Source organism: Copadichromis virginalis, linkage group LG7 (genome assembly GCF_057382275.1).
Source record: "Copadichromis virginalis isolate Kocher_CV1m ecotype Utaka linkage group LG7, C_Virginalis_male_GT1.1, whole genome shotgun sequence".
Lineage (NCBI taxonomy): Eukaryota > Metazoa > Chordata > Actinopteri > Cichliformes > Cichlidae > Copadichromis > Copadichromis virginalis.
Window position 1 is genome coordinate 33,015,544 of NC_140624.1, and position 6,604 is coordinate 33,022,147.

Genomic DNA, 6,604 nt, shown 5'->3' on the forward strand with positions numbered 1-6,604 from the left:
TGAACTCTTTTGTCTTGGACTCCTGTGCTGTCGGCCCCCTGGCCGGCCCCCTGGACCTTTCTGTTTTGGACTCCTGTGCTGTCGGCCCCCTGAACTCTTTTGTCTTGGACTCCTGTGCTGTCGGCCCCCTGGCCGGCCCCCTGGACCTTTCTGTTTTGGACTCCTGTGCTGTCGGCCCCCTGGCTGGCCCCCTGGACCTTTCTGTTTTGGACTCCTGTGCTGTCGGCCCCCTGGCTGGCCCCCTGGACCTTTCTGTTTTGGACTCCATTTTCCTTGGGCTATGGTGTGTTTTGTTTTATTGGTCTTTTTTTGGTTTTGGTCTCTGTTTTCCTGTGCTTTGGTGTGCTTCTTTTCTTTTGGTCTTTGGCCTCGTGTTTTGTTTTTCTTTTTGTCTTTTGGCCTTCTGGTGCTCCTGTTTTGTTTTGCCTCGAGCCCTCCTTCCTGGGTCCCCCGCCGCCCGCCCTGGTCGGGTTGTTTTCTGCTTTGGGCGGTTTTCGTTTTTTTTTGTTTTGGTGTTCTTGTGTTGGGCTGTCTGGGGCCAGCCCTTGACGGGGGGGGGGGGGGGGGGGGGGGGGGTACTGTCATGATCCTGGGTCCTTTTGACCCAGCGTTTTGTGTTTTCTCTTCGTGATTGTGGTTCTGTTATTTCTCTGGTTAGTGTTTACTCTGTTCTGCCCGTGTGTTCCTGTATCTGGCGGGCGATCGTGGCTCAAGAGTTGGGAGTTCGCCTTGTAATCGGAAGGTTGCCGGTTCGAGCCCTGGCTTGGACAGTCTCGGTCGTTGTGTCCTTGGGCAAGACACTTCCCCCGTTGCCTACTGGTGGTGGTCAGAGGGCCCGGTAGCGCCAGTGTCCGGCAGCCTCGCCTCTGTCAGTGCGCCCCAGGGTGGCTGTGGCTACTATGTAGCCTGCCATCACCAGTGTGTGAATGTGTGCGTGAATGGGTGGATGACTGGGTATGTAAAGCGCTTTGGGGTCCTTAGGAACTAGTAAAGCACTATATAAATACAGGCCATTTACCATTTACCATATCTAGTCCGCGTTTCTTAGTTTGTGTCTTTTCTTGTGTAAGTTCCTGTTTTATTGTGAAGGTCTGTGTCTTATGTGAGTGTTTTCAGTTTGCCTCCCTAGTCTCGTCTTGTTAATCACTCCCAGCTGTGTTCCCACCTGTATGTAATCTCCCTGTGTTCTCTGAGTGTATTTAAGTTGTGTCTTCTGTCATAGTAATTGCTGGTTCGTCTGTGTTGTTTCCCCTCGGTCTCCCTGCGTCTCTCCGTATGTATTTCCCCGGACCTCCCTGCATCTTCGTTTCTGGTTTGTCTTATTAGTTTACCCAGTTTAGGTTTCTAGTTTCATGTTTTGCCACCCTTGCTGTTTGTATTGACCCACTATTATAAATAAACACTCACCTGCACCAGAACTGCTGCCCTTTTGGTCCTTACTACAAATCCACACGGCTTGCCCCGCAAACCGTGACACTTGGCATGGATACAAAGCTACCTAAAATATAGCGCATGGAAACATGGCACAACAGACAACCTGACACTGAACAAAGGAGGACAGAGGACTTAACTACACAGAGATAATGATGGGATGGGGAACAGGTGGGAACACAGCTGGGAAAAATCAGACCTAACGAGACAAAGGGAAGCAAAACTAGACACACTGTACATAGGACGGGGACTAAAACACAGAGGGAATCTAATAAACAAATGAACTTAGCTAACCTAAAGAACTTAAACATAAACATCAACACCCAAATAAACTAAAACTTAAAACACTAGGCCAGAAGACCCAGGAACGTGACATCCATGACATCTTTTACATTATGTCCTGCTGACGAAGTATAAAGTAGTAGCAGCTGGTGTCTGTTTGAGGCTTAAATGGACGGAGGAGGACCATGACAGAATCAGCGAATCAGTGAAGAGAAAAAAACCCCCCGATGGCCTGCTTTATCTGGAAGCTGATACACCAGTATCTTGATGCTGGATTGCTCTTCCTCTCCTCTCTTTCAGTGTCACTTTACTTCTTGTCTGTTACATTCGCGTCTCCCACCCTCAACACTTTTCTTCTGTCATCTTATTGTCTTAGCTGAACTCATAACCTCTTTTTTTAATTTGTCTTCATGGATGCTCAAATCATCCAGGTAAGTAAAATCAAAAAGGTTGATTCTGTTCATCTGGACGTAGCGTTTTCAGTGCGAGAAACATTTCGTCATAATCCAAGTGACTTCTTCAGTCTCAGCTGACTGCGGGTTTCCCCAACCTTAGAGTACATTTGCACATCAGTGGAAACTAGCCCACTGACTGAATAATGGGCTGTGAGGTCAGTTCCTTGATCATTAATATGCAAATTCTCATGACCATTGATCAACAACCACTGATCAAAGCCCATTGATCAAAGTATTTTTTAATTCCCCCCTTTAATTTCTATTAAAAAATATTGTTGGCTTTTTGTTTACTTTAGATTTTTATATTTAGAGGATTGGGGGGGGGGGGTTGCGGTAAGGTGCAGGGAAGTAAAAAGATATCAATGGAAAAGCATAATACAGTGCTGTGCAGTGAAATAAAGTGATGTTAAGGGCTCACTAATATAGCAAGCGGCAACCTCTGATGCTGAAAATTTGAGTGGCGAATACAGCAGTTCCTCTAACAGCCACTTGACGCTGGTTCCAAAAGGGAGTTGGTCTCCACAGACCCCCATGTTGAAATGTACAGCAGAAATAAACACATTGATTGGTTGCCAAAAAAAAAAATCTTCGTTTCTATGGATTGTTTATCCCTTCTTAAAATCTTTTTTTTTTTAAAGAAGTTTGATGCTGGTGAAGCTTAAAGTTCAGTTTGGGGCTGCTGATAGATTCAAAGTGCCTTACCCTACAGGTAATATCACTTCATTAGTCTGTATAAAATATGTCATTTCTTCTTTACTAATGTGATGTGTCTGTTGGCACGTTGTAATCATTATTTTTTTGTCAGCAAAAATAAAAAAACCAAAAAACTGGCAGTGGGTAGTTTAGGTGTGGAACATGAATACACCATTTATAGTATACTTCTAATATTTAGTTTTTCTGTATCTTTTTAATAGGAAATTAAATATTTAAAATTATTAATTAAATAATAATAATAATGGATTGGATTTATATAGCGCTTTTCAAGGCACCCAAAGCGCTTTACAATACCACTATTCATTCACTCTCACATTCACACACTGGTGGAGGCAGCTACAGTTGTAGCCACAGCTGCCCTGGGGCAGTCTGACAGAAGCGAGGCTGCCATATCGCGCCATCGGCCCCTCTGGCCAACACCAGTATTAAAGTATTTCAGTGGAATTGTACTTGGTCTTTTTTCCCCCAATCAGATGGATGACCTCCTTTTTAACACTGCCTGGATCTCTCTGTGTCTCCCTCTCTGCTTTATGTCCTATCAGGCTTCAATAGCAGTATAAAGGTCACTGCTGAAATGCCAGCAGCCATGTCAGCCAGTCTTTCTCTCTGTGTGATGGCTTTGTGGAGCCTCATCTAATCTTTCTTTGTTTCGGTGGAAAATAATTGACATGGAGGAATCCCTAATCTTTGTTTCTTTACTTCTGTCTAGAGGAGGTGATCTTAAACCAGTCTTTACACTATGTCTGTAATCCTATAAGGCTGCGCTGAAATGTGGATAAAGAGATAGCATGATCTGCTATTAACTGCATGATTCAGTTAAAAAAAAAATTCCTTATTTAGCTTAAACTGGGCCTTACATAAACACATTATCTGAACCTACCACGTTTAATGTGATCATGCACCACCTATCTATCGGAAAGAAAATATTAAATTAACAGGCCTGCTTTAACAACCTCAAAGTTATTCAGTGATTCGACTATTACGCACACATTACTGACTATATTTCAGCATTGGGTGTTTGATCATTTCCTGTTTTCTCTGACTTTGACAGTATCGCACGTGCCTCGCTTTGAGTTTTGCTTCCTTTCTAGACCTGTTTTTCTTTTTTGTCATTGTCAAGTTGCCTTTGTGCATATCTGTGTTTTTATTTATTCACCAGCTTGATTGTGACTTCCTTTTTCTTGGAACAGTGATTAAAACTTGCCTTTTGTTAGTCAACACATTGCTTCATCTTTTTTGTGACACAGTCACAGCTTTTTCTTTAGTGAACTGTAAATACCTTTTAAATCAGTTAAAAAAAACCTCACAATCTTGATTTACAGAGCTTATATGAATGTGTTCTTACTGAAAAACAACACCTCAGTAGAATATTTTTTATCACCGCAGTGTAATATAAAGATTTGTATCAGTTCTGTTGATTGTTTTCTTGAACCATCAGATGTTGCGTTGCTATGGGAGGGTTTCCTGTGTTTCTTTCATCAAAGAAGTTTATCTTCTGCAAAAAAGAAGCAACAAAGGAAGCTCTGGAGCACCTTTCTTTGCTAATTATTACACTCTGCCTGCATTAAAAACCCACGTTTGTTCAACACAGCGGTTTGGATGACTTCTGCATCATGGAGGAATGGAAACATTTGTGCTGACTTAATCTCAATTCCGTCAACAGCAATGACAAGACCCTCTGACAGTAATATAAACAGCTAGCACCGACCAGCTCCTACTCTGGCTACCATGCAGATTATTCTGACTCACTTCACTCAGCTCGAAACCTTAAAAAAAAATATTTCAGTTGCACCCCAGCTTTTTTGTTCTGAACATTCTTGAGACCATTTTCCTCTGAAAATGTGTTAAATTAAAATAACAATACCTACATTAAGATCAAATTTTGTGCAGATACATACCAGTACAAGTGACCAAGCTCATACAGTCATCCTCAATAAAAAGGTTTCACAATCACACTCATACTTATTAATCTTTGTCTCTCTTCCACAATAGGTCTTCTATCCTGTCTTCCTTCTCTCACATCAACTGGTAATATAGTTCTTGTATAGAACGTGTAATACAGTGGAGTATAGTACTTCTGTAGTCTTTGCACTATTTTTTTTTTATCTGTGCGCACATTCTTTGTTCTTTATGTGCATATTAAATGTTTGCATTTGCACTATTTTTTTTATGCCTTGCACATCCGGAGATGCCAAAGTAATTTAGTTGTTTTGGTTGATTTTTGATTGTCATACCTTCTTTTGGGTTCTGGAAAGCACTTTGTAGCTTAAGGATAACTATTATTATTATTATTATTATCAGTAGTAGTAGTAGTAGTAGTGTAACATCCTAACATATTACAGTTTGAATAGTACTCACTATAGTGCTCTGAAACAGAATTTCAAAATATGCAAAATGTAAAATGTTTTGTGTAAAGGCTTCCTCAATCTCAGCTGACTGCAGGTTTCTCCAACCTTATAAACAGTATATTTGCACAATGCCTGAAACTAGCCCACTGAATTATTACATTTATTACATTTAAAAGCTGATGTGTACCATAAACCTACACATACGGATCAGTATTTAAGGTTTGACTCTAATCATCCACTGGAGCATAAACTGAGTGTCATCAGGACGCTACAACACAGAGCGAACACCATCCCCACTGACAGAGAGACAGCGGCCAGGGAAGCAGAAGAACAGCACATCAAGAAGGCCCTGAGTAAATGTGGTTATCCCAGCTGGACTTTTGTCAAAGCTGGGAAGGTGCCTAAAGAAAGCTCCAACCAATCCAGGAGAGAAGGACAACCGCGGCCTAAGTGAAAACCTGTAATGATCCCATATGTGTCAGGAGTATCAGAACAGCTGAGACACACTTTTTCTAAAACTGCAGCTGTGTGTTTTTATGCGTCTCTGTAGCTTTTAAACCCCAAAACACGCTGCGCCAAAAATTGGTCCACCCCAAGGATCGGGTCCCCGACACAAACAGAGTAACATAGTGTACGCTGTGAAGTGCCAGGAGGATTGCCAGGAATTATATATCAAGGAAACCAAACAACCTCTGGCAAAGCGGATGACACAACACAGAAAAGCCACCTCGTCAGGCCAGGACTCTGCAGTCTATTCACACCTTCAGGCCAGTGGACACTCTTTCAATGATGAGGATGTACACATCCTGGACAGGGAGGAACGCTGGTTTAAGCGCGGAGTCAAGGAGGCCATTTACATGAAAAGGGAAAGACCATCTCTGAATCGAGGAGGGGGCCTAAGGGTACATCTGTCACCATCTTATAATGCTGTGATTGCAGCCATCCCCGAACTCTCTGTGAACGGTACTCATGGCCTTTGATCAGTGGTCTTTGATCAATGGTCATGACAACTTGCATATTTATGATCAAGGAACTGACCTCACAGCCCATTGTTCCTTCAGTGGGCTGGTTTTAGATATTGTGGAAATGTACTGTTTATAAGATTGGGGAAACCTGCAGTCAGCTGAGACTGAAGAAGTCACTTGGATTATCACGAAACGTTTCTCCCACTGAAAACGTCCAGATGAAGAGAATGAGCCTTTTGGGATTCATGTCATAAGGTTTCTAAAGTAGCCATGCATCATGCGGTCCTGCATATGACCATGTGTCAGAAAAGGAAATTAAAACTCCCAGTGATGCATTTAGAAACTTAGGACACATTGAGTGGACAGCGAGTTCAAGTGACCCTTTGCACTGCAGCAGAGGAGAGAAGCA